Genomic DNA, 21,765 nt, shown 5'->3' on the forward strand with positions numbered 1-21,765 from the left:
ATATCACTGGCATGATGTGCTTGCTACAGGTGAATAGTAGGCACTGAACTGGTCTTGCACCATATAGGCTGTATTCAATAAATGGGAGGTCCATAATCTGAGAAAGGAAACAGTGAATCAAGAAACTAAAACCCAGGTGCACATCTGCGGCACCTAGGGAGTGTACGTGCACACTATCTTGTTCCTGCCTCTTGCCATCTCAGAGGTATGGCGACCACAGACACACAGACACACAGACACACAGACACACAGACAGACACTCTCTTTTATTATATGTACTAGCAGTCAGGCCCGGCTTCGCCCGGGTGTTTCTGATCTTCCCTCTCTCTCAGAAACTTCTAGAATCTTATTCCAATGAGAATAAGCGATAGATGAAAGTGTGAGCTCATACATTTGGATTAAAAGGCTGGGACTGACAGTGTGAAAGCATCACCATCAACACACTCTTTTTGCTGAAAAATAACTTTTTGACTTGAGTTATCTCCTTTTCTTAGGAAAATTCTAGATACTTGAAAACCAGGTCTAACATCGACTCTATATATTCTGTAAAGACTGATCAGGCGTGCCTGCATTAGAAGAGAAGATACCTCCCTTCAATGTATACAAAGTAAGAGTTACCTCCCTTTGCTTCTAGAAATTTCCTGAACTGTCCGGTTAACTTTTTCTTCTTCATTTCTTCTCCTCATAGGAGCGATAGAGAGTCTGTAATATCACTGGCATTATGTGCTTGCTACATGTGATCACCAGGCACTGAACTGGCCTTGCACAGCAGGGGGCAGGGTTAGTGTGTGTGGGGGGGGGGATGGGGGCGGGATGATAGCGGGCGGGGGGTAACCCTTGAGAATTACACGGTATACTGGTTTGATGAGAGTTACCTCCCTTCCGTGGGTGACAAAGCATGACTTACCTCCCTTGTACTATGTAGACTGTATTGATAGATGGGGAGGGTCATTATCCGAGGAAGGAAACAATGTCTGGAGAAACTAAAACCCAGGTGCACATCTGCGGCACCTAGGGAGTGTGCATGCAAAATATCTTGTTCCTGCCTCTTGCCATCTCTGAGGTATGGCGACCACAGACACACAAACACACAGACACACAGACACACAGACAGACACTCTCTTTTATTATATGTATAGATAGATAGATAGATAGATAGATAGATAGATGCGCAAGTCGCAATGATACAGGTAGGAATTATGCACAGTGAATGTGACCTCTTCCAGTCTCTCTCCCTTTCATTCCATCTGTTTTCTTCATCAAATCGTCAGGTCAGTTACGTTTTAATCTCAGGGCTGGTGCGGTGTTATCCCTGCTCAGAGCGCTGTACAATCATTTTGGAAAAAAACACAACATTAATACACAAAACATAACATTGTTTATAATGAACTCTTGAATACATATTTTAAGCACATGCAATTATTTTTGTCTCGTTGTTGTAGATAAGTTCTACAAAATGCTGCTCATTATTGATTCACATATTGACAAAATAAACTTAAGACTAACTGACCGTGTTTAGTATGATCATCTTCTATATTATTTTGTACTTTTCGTTTTGTTAGTAAATGTAGTACATAATTGTACTGGAGCTAAAATAATTACACAATTTTGCACTGGAGCTAAAGATATTAATATAATGTTACACTAAATAAGGGCAATCGGTAGGTTCAGTATTCAACGATGGCAAGCAAGCTCTAGCAATAAGAAATGTAGTCATTAAAACCACTGCAATTATATCTGTTATATGTACCGCGACTGCAATTTCTCCATGTGAGACAATAAAGTTAATTTGATTTTATTTGATTGCAAAAATACAGTGGTATCAAGAGTCTAACATAATCTATACATATAAATAAAAGAGAGTGTCTGTCTGTCTGTCTGTGTGTCTGTCTGTCTGTGGTCGCCATACCTCTGAGATGGCAAAAGGCAGGAACAAGATAGTGTGCACGTACACTCCCTAGGTGCCGCAGATGTGCACCTGGGTTTTAGTTTCTTGATTCATTCTTTCCTTTCTCAGGTTATGGACCTCCCATTTATTGAATACAGCCTATATGGTGCAAGACCAGTTCAGTGCCTACTGTTCACTTGTAGCAAGCACATCATGCCAGTGATATTAGAGACTCGCTATTGCTCCTATGAGGGGAAGAAATGAAGAATGAAAAATTAACTGGACAGTTCCGGAAATTTCTAGAAGGTAAGGGAGATAACTGTTCACCTGTAGCAAGCACATCATGCCAGTGATATTAGAGACTTGCTATTGCTCCTATGAGGGGAAGAAATGAAGAATGAAAAATTAACTGGACAGTTCCGGAAATTTCTAGAAGGTAAGGGAGATAACTCTTTTTTGTCTGTGGTCGCCATACCTCTGAGATGGCAAGAGGCAGGAACAAGATAGTGTGCACGTACACTCCCTAGGTGCCGCAGATGTGCACCTGGGTTTTAGTTTCTTGATTCATTGTTTCCTTTCTCAGATTATGGACCTCCCATTTATTGAATACAGCCTATATGGTGCAAGACCAGTTCAGTGCCTACTGTTCACCTGTAGCAAGCACATCATGCCAGTGATATTAGAGACTCGCTATAATTGCTCCTATGAGGGGAAGAAATGAAGAATGAAAAATTAACTGGACAGTTCCGGAAATTTCTAGAAGGTAAGGGAGATAACTCTTTTTTTGTATCCAAACAAAGGAGGTAAAGCTAATCATAATGGGATAGCGAGCGTCTTAAATTGCAACAGGGCTCCGCTTACTCCCGGGCGAAGAGAAAGAGAGTGTCTGTCTGTCTGTGTGTGTGTGTGTGTGTGTGTCTGCCTGTCTGTGGTCGCCATACCTCTGAGATGGCAAGAGGCAGGAACAAGATAGTGTGCACGTACACTCCCTAGGTGCCGCAGATGTGCACCTGGGTTTTAGTTTCTTGATTCATTGTTTCCTTTCTCAGATTATGGACCTCCCATTTATTGAATACAGCCTATATGGTGCAAGACCAGTTCAGTGCCTACTGTTCACCTGTAGCAAGCACATCATGCCAGTGATATTAGAGACTCGCTATTGCTCCGATGAGAGGAAGAAATGAAGAAAGAAAAATTAACTGGACAGTTCCGGAAATTTCTAGAAGGTAAGGGAGATAACTCTTTTTTTGTATCCAAACAAAGGAGGTAAAGCTAATGATAATGGGATAGCGAGCGTCTTAAATTGCTACAGGGCTCCGCTTACTCCCGGGCGAAGCCGGGCTTAACTGCTAGTACGTTAGAAAGACGTGCTTTGTAATTGGTTTCACTGACAAATTAAAACAAAATGTAGCTGCTTGTTTGCACTGTAACAGTTACACAAATAACTACACTCTGACTCTCATTACAAGTACAAACGTTTTTTGTCCTACATCGTTGTGCTAATTGTTTATATTGATTACATTTTTCTCAAGTAGGCCACCATAGAAATGTACTGGCCTATCATCTGCAACACTACTGTCCTAGCTCACGCATAACGCGGTGTCCAAGCCAGCGACCATCGCAATAGCGATAACTAAAACCGTTGCCTAGTTATTTCGGAGTTTGTGTTCAAGCTGGTTGACAGGGAAAGTGACTTGTTTACCCGCGTTCCGGTCAGTTTTGGAGACACATTTAGATTTCGTATCTATATATATATCTTATCAGTTTTAAAACAAGATAGTAATCTAAGGCGTGTTTTGACTGTTATGGATATGTCAAGGTTATTGGAAGTAACTCAGTGTAAGTACATCATTTTAACCCTGACAAAGGGTACTCGTTCTTTGGCTAGTTTACGACATTTAAATTAGGCCCCCAAAAAAAAGGTGTGGTTATAGTAACATGGCCAAAAAAAATAGGGTAGGAAGGTAGGCAATCACTTTTTTTTTTTTACTTTTTTTTCTAATGTGTACAAATTAAACCTACTTGACCGGGAAATAAGTGTGCGACTCGGGCGCTTTCGCTTTCATTGCGTTTTCTGCACTCGTTTTCTTGTTTTGTGGGTTTTTTTGTTGACAAATGTAATAAAAAGTTATAGGGTCGGCCCCTAAAAATAGGGTAGGTCGGGTTACCGTAACCACGCCTATTTTTTTTTTAGGCCTTAAGCTTTCAAACTACTTGCTTTTGAAACATAAAGGCAGTCCTCCTTAAGGCCGCATTATTTTGAACGCAGAATCTTATGGTATAAGTTAAGGGCCTTTTCTGCTTATGTATTATGCATTTATTTATGTCCATCAATAAGTACCAAGTGAAACAGTAAAAGATGCACTTATAAAAACATATGATCGAGGACGTCTCTGTCTATCTCTGTCTCTTTCTCTGTCTCTCTCTAAGTGTTCTCTATTGATGACATCGGGGGTACTAAATTCCTACCTCTCTTAAAATCAGGACGAAGAGAAAGCGACATTCCAGCCTAATAAAGACCCTAAAATTAGATGGAGGTCAGATCATCTTGACCGGCACGGTTGGCCTAGTGGTAAGGCGTCCGCCCCGTGATCGGGAGGTCGTGGGTTCGAACCCCGGCCGGGTCATACCTAAGACTTTAAAATTGGCAATCTAGTGGCTGCTCCGCCTGGCGGCTGGCATTATGGGGTTAGTGCTAGGACTGGTTGGTCCGGTGTCAGAATAATGTGACTGGGTGAGACATGAAGCCTGTGCTGCGACTTCTGTCTTGTATGTGGCGCACGTTATATGTCAAAGCAGCACCGCCCTGATATGGCCCTTCGTGGTCGGCTGGGCGTTAAGCAAACAAACAAACAAAAGATCATCTTGACCTTCAAAGGTCAGTATTCTGCTTGCGTCACCGGGGTCGAGGTGTCCCGCATGGAGACCTGGCCGAGGGGCACGAGAAACTTACCAACCGGATGAGAGCCAGTCGCGGGTTTGGATTGGTTGAAAGTGAGATTTGTTGTGGTTTCAACGAATCAGACCCGGTCACACGTCAGTTACGGGCTTTCAATCCCGAAGGCTATTTCCGAGTAGCTACGAACGTAAACGGAAGTTCCGATGTGTTCGGATGCTTATCGATTTGAGTTGTCGTTCGTGTCTCGCTGACCCAGTACACGGTAGCGCTGGAATGAGTGCAATCCGAGCTACGAACTTTGTCGATTACAATCTAGAAATGATCATCACTGCTGCAGGGTCAATGTGTGAATTAATAGGATGGAGCGAAAAGAATTGCACTCAGCACTCGCTCAATCCATGCTGAGGCTCATAAACTCCCAGCCTGCAGAACATCATACAGACAGCAGTCTTTCTTTCCTCGCACCATTGGCAAATGGAACGCCCTCCCACCACAGGCAGTATCCTCAGCCTCGGTGGAAGCCTTCAAAACCCAGATCTAGACACCATGCACTGCAGCAGAAGACCTCTTGTACACCAGAGTTCCCATTTAATTACCAAAAACACATTCACAGATACTTCAATATGTTGTTACTGGACTCCGAGTGCCTTTTTAGTTTCTACAAAATAATAGCACTAGCACTGATGATCTAACGAGTAACGTGATCATGTTCAGTTAGATCTAAGTTGTAACAGTGTACAGTCAGAATCACAAGCATCAGCGTGTGCCAGTATGCATGCGGTTTGTGGCTCCCATACGCACGCTGCCAAGCCGGGTGACACTGGAATACGCCGCGTCACCGCATGACGTCAAATGCATCAGCTGTTCGCAGTGAGTATCTCCAGAAAATCGCCTCTAACTTCTTCCAAATAACATATCATAACATTGCTGTTGTCTTCACTTTAGCATAAGGTGCTATAGTATCCTGGAATCGATTCATTTTGTTCCTCCGACATATGCGTGGCCCTCGAAGTAAGATTATGTACACTTTTCAAGCATATTCAGTGTAAATTTAGGCATTCCTCAGTTCGTATGGAAAAATAACCTCACGGACAAAGCTGCAGATACCTGGAGAGTAATTAAAGGCCATTTTGTGATACACACGTCACTTTTTGTTATTCAAGTTGGTATACTTTGATCACAGTTCGTGAATTCATTTGGTCACCGAAAGATTTCACGGGTGTACGCCGCGTCACTCGCCGGGTGTCTGCCCGATCACTTTTAGCTTTGCCATGGGTGTGCGCCGCGTCAACAACTTTCGTTTCTACTTGGCCATAGTTTATCGTTTAATGGTGGTATTGCGTACTTTTTTTTTATACAAGCTGAACTCAGGAAGTACATGAACTGATCCGTGTATGTGTCTTTTCCATTTCATTACAGATGGAATTGTCCGCTGTCACCCTTGATAGCTTCTTGGATGTAAGTACTGAAGAAACTGTTCAAACGCAACCACTTCAAGATCTAAGTGAGGCTATAGGCCTCCCAGCCATGACGTCAACGCCGGCAAAGAAAACCCGAGTTCGGGAACTTTGCCAAGATTGTGGAAAAATCTTTTCACGAATGTCCAGTCTTAAAGAACACAGACGCATGAAACATGATTTTGCGCAAGGGCCAAGGTACTCCTGCCAACATTGTGCCAAAACGTTTATGAATAGATCTGACTTTCACAGTCACATCAGTGCTCACACTTTTGGGGATTTATAGAATGAACAAAGAGAGAGAGAGAGAGAGAGAGAGAGAGAGAGAGAGAGAGAGAGAGTTTTGAGTTGAGTCTGTCCACAATTACTGGAAAACACACAACTGCTGTGTTATGTTCTCTTGATCTTGCATAAAAGTGACAAAAAACATCCAGCTAAGTCATATTTCTGTGGAGAGCTGTTTTTCGCATCAAACTGCCACACACAGACCGACAGACACAGAGAGACCCAACTATATTATTTTGAAGTACTTGACGCGGCGCTCACCCAATCGGTGACGCGGCACACACCCATGAAAAAATAAAAAAGGATCCGGCGCACACCCGACAAAAACTTGGGTGACTTCAGAAATTCATGCAGTGTAATCAAACTACAGCACTATACGTCTCAACAAGTGACTGAACTATCAATAAATGACCATCGAACGTTCTCCGATTGTCTGCAGCTTAGTTCGTGAGCTTGATTTTCCATGAGAATCGTGGAAAACCTAGATTTAAACAGAATACGCTTGAGAACTGTGAATAATCTTATATCTACGTCCACACATGCGTCCGAGGAACAAAATGAATCGATTCCAGGATACTATAACACCTTATGCTAAAGTGAAGACAACAGCAATGTTATGATATGTTATTTGGAAGAAGTTAGAGGCGATTTTCTGGAGATACTCACTGCGAACAGCTGATGCGTTTGACGTCATGCGGTGACGCGGCGTATTCCAGTGTCACCCGGCTTGGCAGCGTGATACGCGTGCATGCTTTTTAAATAGAGGGTGTATTTTAGTTTTACGACAAGAAAAAGAAGTTCTTTCCTTCAAAACATCCAAAATATCCGTATTAGATGTTGTCGTTGAACATGTGTTGCACACAGCAAACATTTTGAAATCTCCGAAGCTGCTTGCAAAGATGACGCAGAGATCTGTACAGTTTCTCTGGATGACGCAAGGATAGTGTTCGACTCGGCTCTTTGACTTGGTAAACATCGGAACTTCCGATTACGTTCGTAGTTACTCGGAACCAGCCTTCGGGATTGAAAGCCCGCAACTGACGTGTGAAAACAAATTTCGCCACCCGGTTGGATGGCACCCAATTTCGCTTAGTTCACTTCAGCCCTTAACTTTATTTTCACACTTTTGTTAAGATTATCTTTCTTCACTAACGGTTACATGTGTGATCAAGAGCAGGATTAAAATACCGTTAACTACATTGTAAGCGCCTACCCCCCTTATGCACCACTTTCGCTCAAAAGTGGGCGTTTTTTTAGGTACTACATGTGCACTATTAAAATGTGGGGGGGGGGGGGGGGGCGTTTACAAGGTACTATATACCCTATACACAGTTTTTGACCCAAAGTAGAGGGTGGGCTTTCGCTTGATACTGAGCGCCAAAAAAGTAGTTTACGAGTACCTACTCACAAAATCAAGTTCATGCGTGTGCGTGCTAGCGTGCACACACACACACACACACACACACACACACACACACACACACACACACACACACACACACACACACACACACACACACACACACACATCTTTTGATGTTTTAAGTTCTTTATTTGCTTACGATGGCAATGATGCTATTAATCACATTATAAAGACGTTGACAAAGAAGACAAGAAAATGTAGTTTTTTTTATATTTAGTCAAGTTTTGACTAAATATTTTAACATCGAGGGGGAATCGAAACGAGGGTCGTGGTGTATGTGCGTGTGTGTGTGCGTGCGTGTGTGCGTGTGTGTGTGTGTGTAGAGCGATTCAGACTAAACTACTGGACCGATCTTTATGAAATTTGACATGAGAGTTCCTGGGTATGAAATCCCCGAACTTTTTTTTCTTTTTTTTTATAAATGTCTTTGATGACGTCATATCCGGCTTTTCGTGAAAGTTGAGGCGGCACTGTCACGCCCTCATTTTTCAACCAAATTGGTTGAAATTTTGGTCAAGTAATCTTCGACGAAGCCCGGGGTTCGGTATTGCATTTCAGCTTGGTGGCTTAAAAATTAATTAATGACTTTGGTCATTAAAAATCTGAAAATTGTAAAAAAAAATAAAAATTTATAAAACGATCCAAATTTACGTTTATCTTATTCTCCATCATTTGCTGATTCCAAAAACATATAAATATGTTATATTCGGATTAAAAACAAGCTCTGAAAATTAAATATATAAAAATTATTATCAAAATTAAATTGTCGAAATCAATTTAAAAACACTTTCATCTTATTCCTTGTCGGTTCCTGATTCCAAAAACATATAGATATGATATGTTTGGATTAAAAACACGCTCAGAAAGTTAAAACAAAGAGAGGTACAGAAAAGCGTGCTATCCTTCTTAGCGCAACTACTACCCCGCTCTTCTTGTCAATTTCACTGCCTTTGCCATGAGCGGTGGACTGACGATGCTACGAGTATACGGTCTTGCTGAAAAATTACATTGCGTTCACTTTCATTCTGTGAGTTCCACAGCTACTTGACTAAATATTGTATTTTCGCCTTATGCGACTTGTTTTAAATTGTATACTCCAAATAAGACAAATAAGAAATTAAATTTTCTGAAATGGCACGTTTTGAACGCATCAACACTGGACGTTTTTACATTTAGTCAAGTTATGACTAAATGTTTTAACATCGAGGGGGGAATCGAGACGAGGGTCGTGGTGTATGTGCGTGTGTGTGTGTGTGTGTGTGTGTGTGTGTGTGTGTGTGTGTGTGTGTGTGTGTGTGTGTGTGTGTGTGTGTGTGTGTGTGTGTGTAGAGCGATTCAGACTAAACTACTGGACCGATCTTTATGAAATTTGACATGAGAGTTCCTGGGTATGAAATCCCCGAACGTTTTTTTCATTTTTTTGATAAATGTCTTTGATGACGTCATATCCGGCTTTTCGTGAAAGTTGAGGCGGCACTGTCACGCCCTCATTTTTCAACCAAATTGGTTGGAATTTTGGTCAAGTAATCTTCGACAAAGCCCGAACTTCGGTATTGCATTTCAGCTTTGTGGCTTAAAAATTAATTAATGACTTTGGTCATTAAAAATCTGAAAATTGTAAAAAAAATATGTTTTTTTTATAAAACGATCCAAATTTGCGTTTATCTTATTCTCCATCATTTGCTAATTCCGAAAACATATAAATATGTTATATTCGGATTAAAAACAAGCTCTGAAAATTAAATATATAAAAATTATTATCAAAATTAAATTGTCGAAATCAATTTAAAAAAACTTTCATCTTATTCCTTGTCGGTTCCTGATTCCAAAAACATATAGATATGATATGTTTGGATTAAAAACACGCTCAGAAAGTTAATCTGAAAATTGCACACACAAAAAAAAAATTATTATAAAACGATCCAAATTTACGTCCATCTTATTCTCCATCATTTGCTGATTCCAAAAACATATAAATATGTTATATTCGGATTAAAAACAAGCTCTGAAAATTAAATATATAAAAATTATTATCAAAATTAAATTGTCGAAATCAATTTAAAAACACTTTCATCTTATTCCTTGTCGGTTCCTGATTCCAAAAACATATAGATATGATATGTTTGGATTAAAAACACGCTCAGAAAGTTAAAACAAAGAGAGGTACAGAAAAGCGTGCTATCCTTCTTAGCGCAACTACTACCCCGCTCTTCTTGTCAATTTCACTGCCTTTGCCATGAGCGGTGGACTGACGATGCTACGAGTATACGGTCTTGCTGAAAAATGGCATTGCGTTCAGTTTCATTCTGTGAGTTCGACAGCTAATTGACTAAATATTGTATTTTCGCCTTACGCGACTTGTTATTACACGTGGGCATGCATTATAGGTGTTCATCTGTTTTGATGGGGCTTCCCAAATGAGCCAGCCAGAGCTTATAGCCGTGTGCATGTATTTGTTCCTCCATTCCGCCATCGTCGACCATGCCAAGTCTGCATTCTTCTCATCCAAAATACTCGCATGCACCTCAGTCAAACAGCTGTTTAGTGTCACCAATGACATCTTAGGCAAGGTGACTTGTCCCCCTCTTCCCACTATGTTCTCTGTACATGAGCTTCCCCAGAAGTTCGCTGACTTTTTCACTGCGAAGATCGCGCTTATTCGCGAGAAGCTTGATTCTGCTGTTGTCCCGCCTTCACCGGTTGCCGATAGGATGTATTGTGGTCCAGCTCTGCAGCGTTTTGAGCCTGTCACCAGCGAGTTTGTAAAAAAGGTGTGTTTAGGCGCTAGTCCGAAAACGTGCGAGCTTGACCCCATTCCGTCCTCTCTGCTGTGTGATTGTATTGATGACCTTCTTCCATATCTCACTCACGTCATCAACGACTCTCTGACTTCCGGCTCATTCCCAGATGAATTCAAACCTGCAATAGTTAGGCCCCTCATCAAAAAACCTTCACTTGACAAGAATTCCTTGAAAAACTTTAGGCCCGTTTCGAACTTGTCATTCCTTTCAAAAATCACTGAAAAAATTGTCCTTTCACAACTTCTCACTCATCTAGAGCAAAACCACCTTCTCAACACCCATCAGTCTGCATACAGGAAAAACCATAGTACTGAGACAGCACTTCTGAAGATTGTAAACGACATCCTTCTTGGCTTTGACGAAAATCAGGTCTCCATTCTAACACTACTGGACTTGTCTAGCGCATTTGATACGATAGACCACGAAATTCTGCTCCACAGGCTTCAGCACTCCTTTGGTGTTCATGATCTGGCCCTTTCCTGGGTTCGTTCGTACCTTACTAACCGGACGCAGACCGTTTGTGTCAACGGCATCAAATCTCAACCTTCAGCTCTCCAGTACGGTGTCCCGCAAGGGTCCGTGCTTGGCCCCATACTTTTCGTTCTATATGCCTCCCCTGTGTCCGATGTTATCAGTCGCCATGCGTTGTCGCACGAGAGTTTCGCTGATGATACACAGCTTCATCAGTCTGCCCCTCTTGCTGAAGTTGACGTTCTGGTATCTCGGACACAGGATTGCATTGCGGACCTCAGTGATTGGATGTCTTTAAACAAACTCCAGTTAAATAGTGACAAAACCGAAGTTATGCTGGCCTGTCCCAAGAAATTTCTCAATCACCCTTCTCTTCCTGCCTCTCTCACTGTCAACGAACTACCTATCTCTTTCTCTCCGTCTGTCCGCAGCCTTGGCGTCACTCTCGATCCAACTCTCTCTTTCCAAAAACACATCTCTAACATCTGCAAGTCCGCCTATCTAGAGCTGCGCAAGATTAGTTCAGTCCGTCACTACCTCACCACTGATGCAACCAAAACGTTAGTGTGTTCTTTAGTCCTCTCAAAGATAGATTATTGCAATTCTCTTCTGGCCGGTCTCCCTAAGTACCTTTTAGATAGACTTCAAAGGATCCAAAATAACGCTGCCCGCCTGGTCTTCAAATCTTCCAAGTATGAACACGCCACACCCCTTCTTCACTCTCTACACTGGCTGCCTATCACTAAAAGGATCGAATACAAACTCTCCTCTCTTTCTTTTGCCGTCGTTTCTGGTTCTGCCCCAGAATACTTCTCAGAACTCCTCAATCTCTACACCCCCTCTCGTCAGCTTCGCTCCGCCGCCGACACTCGACTCTTCCGACTCCCCACAGTGCAAACAAAGACATGTGGCGAGAGGTCCTTCGCCTATCAAGCCCCTGTGACCTGGAATAGATTACCTCTGCCTCTCAGACACACAGATTCTCTCACTACATTCAAGACAAATCTCAAAACACACCTCTTTCAGCGCAAGTGATTTTCCCTCCAGCATCTCCCCACCCACCCCATCCCGCCCCACCTCACCCCCTACCTAGTGCCTAAAATAACGTGTATATATATTTTCTGCGCTTTGTGTCAGCACTGTTTGTGTGTGTGTAAATAGTATTGTTGACACGTTTTTATACAGTAGCCTTATGTGGTTCTTGTGCCTAGGCTGTGTATTGGATTGTCATTGTATGCCTGCATCATTAGTTGTCAGTAATTATTACATGTGCTGATTGTTCTCTTTGCCTGCGCGCGTATAGTATGTTGGTTATGATTGGTCGTTATCTTTGCCTGTGCGTGTATTGTATGTTTGGTCGTTTTCTTTGCCTGTGCATGTATAGTTTGTTGGTTATGTTTGGTCGGTTTCTTTGCCTGTGCGTGTATAGTATGCTTGGTCGATGTATGTATTGTAAAGCGCTAAGAGTAGACATTTTTCTAGAATAGCGCTATAAAAGTTTGCATTATTATTATTATTATTATTATTATTCTCTCCAGAGAAGAGAGTCTGTAAGGCTACTGATCTCAGAAGCAGACAATGGCAGGTCTACCTCGGAGGCGCCTATGCCTTGGGCAGCTTCTTTAGCGGCTTTGTCTGCTCTCTCGTTGCCAGGCACGTTCACGTGTGCTGGACACCAGACCAGGTTAATCTCGCTTCCTTTTTACATTTAGTCAAGTTTTGACTAAATGTTTTTACGTAGAGGGGGGAATCGAGACGAGGGTCGTGGTGTATGTGCGTGTGTGTGTCTGTCTGTCTGTGTGTGTGTGTGTGTGTGTGTGGAGCGATTCAGACTAAACTACTGGACCGATCTTTATGAAATTTGACATGAGAGTTTCTGGGTATGATATCCTCAGACGTTTTTTTCATTTTTTTGATAAATGTCTTTGATGACGTCATATCCGGCTTTTCGTGAAAGTTGAGGCGGCACTGTCACGCCCTCATTTTTCAACCAAATTGGTTGAAATTTTGGTCAAGTAATCTTCGACGAAGCCCGAACTTCGGTATTGCATTTCAGCGTGGTGGCTTAAAAATTAATTAATGACTTTGGTCATTAAAAATCTGAAAATTGTAAAAAAAAATATGTTTTTTTATAAAACGATCCAAATTTACGTTTATCTTATTTTCCATCATTTGCTGATTCCAAAAACATATAAATATGTTATATTCGGATTAAAAACAAGCTCTGAAAATTAAATATATAAAAATTATTATCAAAATTAAATTTTCGAAATCAATTTAAAAACACTTTCATCTTATTCCTTGTCGGTTCCTGATTCCAAAAACATATAGATATGATATGTTTGGATTAAAAACACGCTTAGAAAGTTAAAACGAAGAGAGGTACAGAAGAGCGTGCTATCCTTCTCAGCGCAACTACTCCCCCGCTCTTCTTGTCAATTTCACTGCCTTTGCCGTGAGCGGTGGACTGACGGTCTTCCTGCGTTGCATTGCGTTCAGTTTCATTCTGTGAGTTCGACAGCTACTTGACTAAATGTTGTATTTTCGCCTTACGCGACTTGTTGTTTTTGGGAGAAGACCAGCTGCTGATGTAAAGTTGTTTTTGGGCTTAGAAGTCCAACTCCATGGGCATGTGTTGGGTCGGTTTGGGTCAGTCGTGAAAAAGTCTTTTGTGAAGTCATTAGTATTGTCAGTTTGTGAGATGTTTATGTAATATAGTGTTCTTTTTTAGTCTGGGAATCTTTGGAGTTCTTGTATTGGTTATGGTGTTAGTTTTCTTTGAGGAGTGTTAGAAGCAAGAGTTTAATGATAGAATAGTTGTCTCCCTTGAAATAGACCAGAGAAACTATGTGAGACTTGTTGACAGTTGTTGTCAGTTGTTTAGTGTCAATAAACTTTGTAAAGGTTAACGTTTTGGTTGTAAGTTTTTGTAGGTTAGTTTTAATCCTAAAACACTTTCATCTCTTTCTATTCATTTATTTTTCACTCTTTGACTTTGTCTCAAATACACACTCAACAAGTATACATACACACTAATTCATATACACACAGATTGGGCAGACACGCACATAAATACTCAACCATAATACATAGTCAATAACAATAACACTTTTATTTTATAATAGTGGGCGTGAAGTCCAACCGCTATAATTATTTCAATGAAGAACCATAAAATGCTCCGAGAAATTATAATTTTGCCTGCCTTGACAACAAAAAAGCAGGTCTTTTCTGTATCGGTTTGCTAAATGTCTACATTTCCGTATAGATTAAATCTTCAAAGGGCACAGTAGCATAAACTTGAAATTTTCAACGTTCACTTCCGGACTGTGAATTGTCTGTGTAAAGCTGTGGCGCATTTTCCTCCCTCTGGTGTCGCCCAAGAGCCTGCAAAAAACAGACGTTTGAAAATGATAATAATTATAGTGATCAACATTAAAAAAAAACCAGATTTTTCACACACACACACACACACACACACACACACACACACACACACACACACACACACACACACACACACATCACATCCCTCCCAGCTAGTCTATTGCAACACATAGACTTACAGTCAAATATTGAATAGACATAAAAACCGCGGAGCTAACCTCTTTCCATTCATACAGATTTGTCACCGTGTCTGTAAGTAATGACGAACAGCGACGGAACCAACGTGATTGTCTCCCTTGACACGGACTTTTCACGATGTGAGTATTACTTAAAACACAACGGAACCAACGTGATTGTCTCCCATGGCTTAGACTTTTCACGATGCGAGTATTACTAAAAACACTACGGAACCAAAGTGATTGTCTCCCTTGACATAGACTTTTCACGATGCGAGTATTACTAAAAACACTACGGAACCAAAGTGATTGTCTCCCTTGACATAGACTTTTCACGATGCGAGTATTACTTAAAACACTACGGAACCAACGTGATTGTCTCCCATGGCTTAGACTTTTCACGATGCGAGTATCACTTAAAACACTACGGAACCAACGTGATTGTCTCCCTTGGCTTAGACTTTTCACGATGCGAGTATTACTTAAAACACTACGGAACCAACGCGATTGTCTCCCATGGCTTAGACTTTTCACGATGTGAGTATTACTTAAAACACTACGGAACAAAAATGATTGTCTCCCTTGACATAGACTGTTCACGATGTGAGTATTATTTAAAACACTACGGAACCAACGTGATTGTCTCCCATGGCTTAGACTTTTCACGATGTGAGTATTACTTAAAACACTACGGAACCAACGTGATTGTCTCCCATGGCATAGACTTTTCACGATGTGAGTATTACTTAAAACACTACGGAACAAAAATGATTGTCTCCCTTGACATAGACTGTTCACGATGTGAGTATTATTTAAAACACTACGGAACCAACGTGATTGTCTCCCATGGCTTAGACTTTTCACGGGGTGATGTCAACATAGAACACTACTTAACGAACCTTATGGTCTCCCTTGAAGCGGGCTTCTCATTTATGTATTTGTTTATTTGTTTGCTTAACGCCCAGCCGACCACGAAGGGCCATATGAGGGCGGTGCTGGTTTGACATATAACGTGCGCCACACACATGACAGAAGTCGCAGCACAGGCTTCATGTCTCACCCAATCACATTATTCTGACACCGGACCAACCAGTCCTAGCACTAACCCCATAATGCCAGACGCCAGGCGGAGCAGCCACTAGATTGCCAATTTTAAAGTCTTAGGTATGACCCGGCCGGGGTTCGAACCCACGACCTCCCGATCACGGGGCGGACGCCTTCCCACTAGGCCAACCGTGCCGGTGAGCTTCTCATGAGTTGAGGACTATTTAGTAGCTACGTATACGGAAGCAACGTGATTGTCTCCCTTGACGTCTAACTTCTCTAAGTAATGACGAACGGCGACGGAACCAACGAGATTGTCTCCCTTGACACGGACTTTTCACTATGTGATGACAACTTAAACCACTACGTAACCAACCTTATGGTCTCTTGAAGCGGGTTTATAATGAGGTGATGAAAATCAAGTAGCTACGGAAGTAACATGCATGGTTGTCTCTTTTGGCACGGACTTCCTACAAAAAAATGTCAATTGAAAAAAAACACCAACAAAACACACACAGAACACCTAACTGATTGTCTTTCTTGACACGGACTTCTCACAAAGTGATAACTACTTAAAAAAAACATTAAAGAAAAAAAACAATAATAATAATAATAATAACATAACTAACCGGATTGTCTCCCTTTGGTGCGGACTTCTTACAAGGTGATAACTACTTAATTGTGTTAATTGTTTTTTCGATAAGATAACAACGATACCAACCTGATTGTCCCCCTTTGACGCGGGCTCCTCACTGTCCGAGAAGGACGGAAGCCAGGGCGGAGGCCGCACGTTTTCGGCGACCGGGCGACTCGTGGCTCTTGAGATATTCGTGCTGCGTCTTTGCCTCGTCCAGTCTTTCGTATGATGTAGACAATCCTTTTTTTAACGTCACTCTGTAAAAACATTGGCGACATTTGTCTTAGATTAAAAACACACAGAGGCGCGCACACAAACTTTCCCTTTATGTACAGTGGTTCACCACCCTCCCATCTCCCGCACACTCTCGCTCATCTAATTAAAAATGGTATTAAGAGATACTTGGATATAAAATGGTATTCTTAAAGGTTCTGATAAAAAAATATATAGTAGCTATATGAGAAGCAATGGCGTCAACCGCAGCAATGTCTCTTCATATCCAGGGACCAAGTGGGTGCGTGTGCACAAGTCCAGCGATAAGTTTGGGACCTTGCCACCCAAGGTCTTTATCAAAACTTAAAAGATAGCTTAATTTTTCATTTGGGGTATTTGGCGGGATATTTCTATTTGAGTTTATAAACTGAGTCAGGGGTTGAAAGTGGCATGAGTTCAAATCACACTCCAAAGTCAAATGAGCAATGCTGAGGTCGGATTGACAGGTGCATTTAAGCACTAGAAATTGGTAGTTCCCAGCTTCTGCCCTTAGGCGGTTAATCCTTTTTATATTTAGTCAAGTTTTGACTAAATATTTTAACATCGAGGGGGAATCGAAACGAGGGTCGTGGTGTATGTGCGTGTGTGTGTGTGTGTGTCTGTCTGTGTGTGTGTGTGTGTGTGTAGAGCGATTCAGACTAAACTACTGGACCGATCTTTATGAAATTTGACATGAGAGTTCCTGGGTATGAAATCCCAGAACGTTTTTTTCGTTTTTTTTATAAATGTCTTTGATGACGTCATATCCGGCTTTTCGTGAAAGTTGAGGCGGCACTGTCACGCCCTCATTTTTCAACCAAATTGGTTGAAATTTTGGTCAAGTAATCTTCGACGAAGCCCGGACTTCGGTATTGCATTTCAGCTTGGTGGCTTAAAAATTAGTTAATGACTTTGGTCATTCAAAATCTGAAAATTGTAAAAAAAAATAAAAATTTATAAAACGATCCAAATTTACGTTTATCTTATTCTCCATCATTTGCTAATTCCAAAAACATATAAATATGTTATATTCGGATTAAAGACAAGCTCTGAAAATTAAATATATAAAAATTATTATCAAAATTAAATTGTCGAAATCAATTTAAAAACACTTTCATCTTATTTCTTGTCGGTTCCTGATTCCAAAAACATATAGATATGATATGTTTGGATTAAAAACACGCTCAGAAAGTTAAAACAAAGAGAGGTACAGAAAAGCGTGCTATCCTTCTTAGCGCAACTACTACCCCGCTCTTCTTGTCAATTTCACTGCCTTTGCCATGAGCGGTGGACTGACGATGCTACGAGTATACGGTCTTGCTGAAAAATGGCATTGCGTTCAGTTTCATTCTGTGAGTTCGACAGTTACTTGACTAAATATTGTATTTTCGCCTTACGCGACTTGTTATTACACGTGGGCATGCATTATAGGTGTTCATCTGTTTTGATGGGGCTTCCCAAATGAGCCAGCCAGAGCTTATAGCCGTGTGCATGTATTTGTTCCTCCATTCTCTCCAGAGAAGAGAGTCTGTAAGGCTACTGATCTCAGAAGCAGACAATGGCAGGTCTACCTCGGAGGCGCCTATGCCTTGGACAGCTTCTTTAGCGGCTTTGTCTGCTCTCTCGTTGCCAGGCACGTTCACGTGTGCTGGACACCAGACCAGGTTAATCTCGCTTCCTTTTTACATTTAGTCAAGTTTTGACTGAATGTTTTTACGTAGAGGGGGGAATCGAGACGAGGGTCGTGGTGTATGTGCGTGTGTGTGTGTGTGTGTGTCTGTCTGTCTGTCTGTGTGTGTGTGTGTATAGAGCGATTCAGACTAAACTACTGGACCGATCTTTATGAAATTTGACATGAGAGTTTCTGGGTATGATATCCTCAGACGTTTTTTTCATTTTTTTGATAAATGTCTTTGATGACGTCATATCCGGCTTTTCGTGAAAGTTGAGGCGGCACTGTCACGCCCTCATTTTTTAACCAAATTGGTTGAAATTTTGGTCGGGTAATGTTCGACGAAGCCCAAACTTCGGTATTGCATTTCAGCGTGGTGGCTTAAAAATTAATTAATGACTTTGGTCATTAAAAATCTGAAAATTGTAAAAAAAATATGTTTTTTATAAAACGATCCAAATTTACGTTTATCTTATTCTCCATCATTTGCTGATTCCAAAAACATATAAATATGTTATATTCGGATTAAAAACAAGCTCTGAAAATTAAATATATAAAAATTATTATCAAAATTAAATTGTCGAAATCAATTTAAAAACATTTTCATCTTATTCCTTGTCGGTTCCTGATTCCAAAAACATATAGATATGATATGTTTGGATTAAAAACACGCTTAGAAAGTTAAAACGAAGAGAGGTACAGAAGAGCGTGCTATCCTTCTCAGCGCAACTACTCCCCCGCTCTTCTTGTCAATTTCACTGCCTTTGCCGTGAGCGGTGGACTGACGATGCTACGAGTATACGGTCTTGCTGCGTTGCATTGCGTTCAGTTTCATTCTGTGAGTTCGACAGCTACTTGACTAAATGTTATTAGTTTACGGTACATGTACGTGTGTGTGTGTGTGTGTGTGTGTAAGTGTGTGTGTGTGTGTGTGTGTGTGTGTGTGTGTGTGTGTGTGTGTGTGTGTGTGTGTGTGTGTGTGTGTGACTGTCTGTGTGTGTGTGTGTGTGTGTCTACAAACTACTGGACCGATCTTTATGACATTTTATGATATCCCCGGACGTTTTTTTATTTTTTTTTATAAATACCTTTGATGACGTCATATCCGGCTTTTTGTAAAAGTTGAGGCGGCACTGTCACACCCTCATTTTTCAATCAAATTGATTGACATTTTTGTAAAGCAATCTTCGACGAAGGCCGGATTTCGGTATGGTATTTCAGCTTGGTGGCTTAAAAATTAATTAATGACATTTGGTCATTAAAAATCTGACAATTGTAATAATTTGTTTTTATATAAAACGATCCAAATTTACGTTCATCTTATTCTACATCATTTCCTGATTCCAAAAACATATAAATATATTATATTTGGATTAAAAACAAGCTCTGAAAATTAAGAATATAAAAATTATGATCAAAATTGAATTTCCGAAATCGATTTAAAAACAATGTCATCTTATTCCTTGTCGGTTCCTGATTCCAAAAACATTAGATATGATATGTTTGGATTAAAAACACGCTCAGAAATTTATAACGAAGAGAGGTACAGAAAAGCGTGCTATGCAGCACAGCGAAACCACTACCGCGCTGAACAGGCTCGTCAGTTTCACTCCGTTTTGCACAAGCGGCGGACTACGGTCATTGTGAAAAAATGCAGTGCGTACAGTTTCATTCTGTGAGTTCCACAGCTTGACTAAATGTAGTAATTTCGCCTTTCGCGACTTGTTAGTCGCTGTCTGGCTTTCTCTTGTAGTTATCGCAATGCAGGAATTCTGTAGGATTGTCGACCTAGCTGCCATGTTATTAGGTACAGCCTTCGGGGTTTTTCTTTCGTATTTATTGTCTGTTTGTGTATGCCTCCCGAGTTCGGTTTTGTCTTAGATCCCTGCACAAAAGTTCTTAAGGGATTTCAGTGGACAATCGTTCTTTTTTTTCTTCATGTCTGTCACGAGTGGAATAGCCTACACGAGTTAAAAAAGAAACCCTAACAAAAGATAACAAAAGAAACCATAAAACAAAGCAAAAGAAACCAAACCACATCAAAAACTAAACCATTCCCAGCAAACCCAAACAAACCAAACCAAAACAAAACAAACCAAACCAAAACAAAACAAAACAAAACAAACCAAACCAAAACAAAACAAAACAAAACAAACCAAAACAAACAAAACAAAACAAAACAAAACAAAACAAAACAAACCAAACCAAAACAAACCAAAACAAACCAAAAACAAACAAACCAAAACAAACCAAACCAAAACAAACCAAAACAAACAAACCAAAACAAACCAAACCAAACCAAAACAAACCAAAACAAACCAAAAACAAACAAACCAAAACAAACCAAACAAACAAAACAAACAAAACAAACCAAACCAAACCAAACCAAACCAAACCAAACCAAACCAAAACAAACCAAAACAAACCAATTAAACCAAAACAAACAAACCAAACCAAAACAAACCAAAAACAAACAAACCAAACCAAACCAAACCAAAACCAAAACAAGCCAAAACAAACCAAAACAAACCAAAACAAGCCAAAACAAACCAAAACAAACCAAAACAAGCCAAAACAAACCAAAACAAACCAAAACAAGCCAAAACAAACCAAAACAAACCAAAACAAACCAAACCAAACCAAACCAAAACAAAACAAAACAGAAAAACTAAACTTTCCTTTAACTGTTGTGTTAAAAGATAATGTGACACCTGTATTGGATCCTGCGTTCAAGTCAGGTCGAATGTTGCTGTGTTTCGGGCGGGTATTCAAGATGGGAACAAAGGTTTTTAAAAACTTGTAAAACCCGACCACCCCTTTTTAAGTCCTTGAAAGTTTGTAAAAAGTAAAAATTGATCTAGGTTGTAAGTGTTTGTAAAAACTGCTGTGTGACTGAAACACATTCTTTCTCAAAGTGTGTGTCTTCTACATGATGCGTGTGTGTGTGTGTGTGTGTGTGTGTGTGTGTGTGCGTGCAGTGCGTGCGTGTGTGTGTGTGTGTGCGTTCGTGAGTGCGTGTGTGTGTGTGTGTGTGTGACGGTGTGTGTGTGTGTGTGTGTGTGTGTGTGTGTGTGTGTGTGTGTGTGTGTGTGTGCGTGGGTGTGTTTTTTAAGTTGAGATTGTCCAATGTTCAATGTACATGAGCATGATTTATTGTGAGTTGTGCATGTATCTGTATGCTATTGTCCATAACGGCATAAGTGGCTAATGTGTTGCTGAAAGTTTATTGGTTCGTTATTTAGTTAGAATGTATGTATATATATATATATATATATATATATAACAAAATCAAGGAAAAGAAAAGCCAAACAAAGAATGTCAAGTGGCATAATTATGTATTTGATGTTTAAATAGAATGTTTATGTTCATAGTTAAT

The 21,765-nt window shown here is 40.6% G+C and overlaps 1 long non-coding RNA gene across 1 annotated transcript; it reads right to left on the bottom strand.

Annotated features, from left to right (window-relative positions):
• Positions 1-14,317: 14,317 nt before the first annotated feature.
• Positions 14,318-17,049, bottom strand: LOC138955544 (uncharacterized). Its single transcript, XR_011452264.1, has 2 exons — positions 16,550-17,049; positions 14,318-14,608 (listed from the first exon to the last, which is right to left on the bottom strand). It is a non-coding gene; the product is annotated as an uncharacterized lncRNA (long non-coding RNA).
• Positions 17,050-21,765: the final 4,716 nt, after the last annotated feature.

This window comes from Littorina saxatilis, unplaced genomic scaffold (genome assembly GCF_037325665.1).
Source record: "Littorina saxatilis isolate snail1 unplaced genomic scaffold, US_GU_Lsax_2.0 scaffold_649, whole genome shotgun sequence".
NCBI lineage: Eukaryota > Metazoa > Mollusca > Gastropoda > Littorinimorpha > Littorinidae > Littorina > Littorina saxatilis.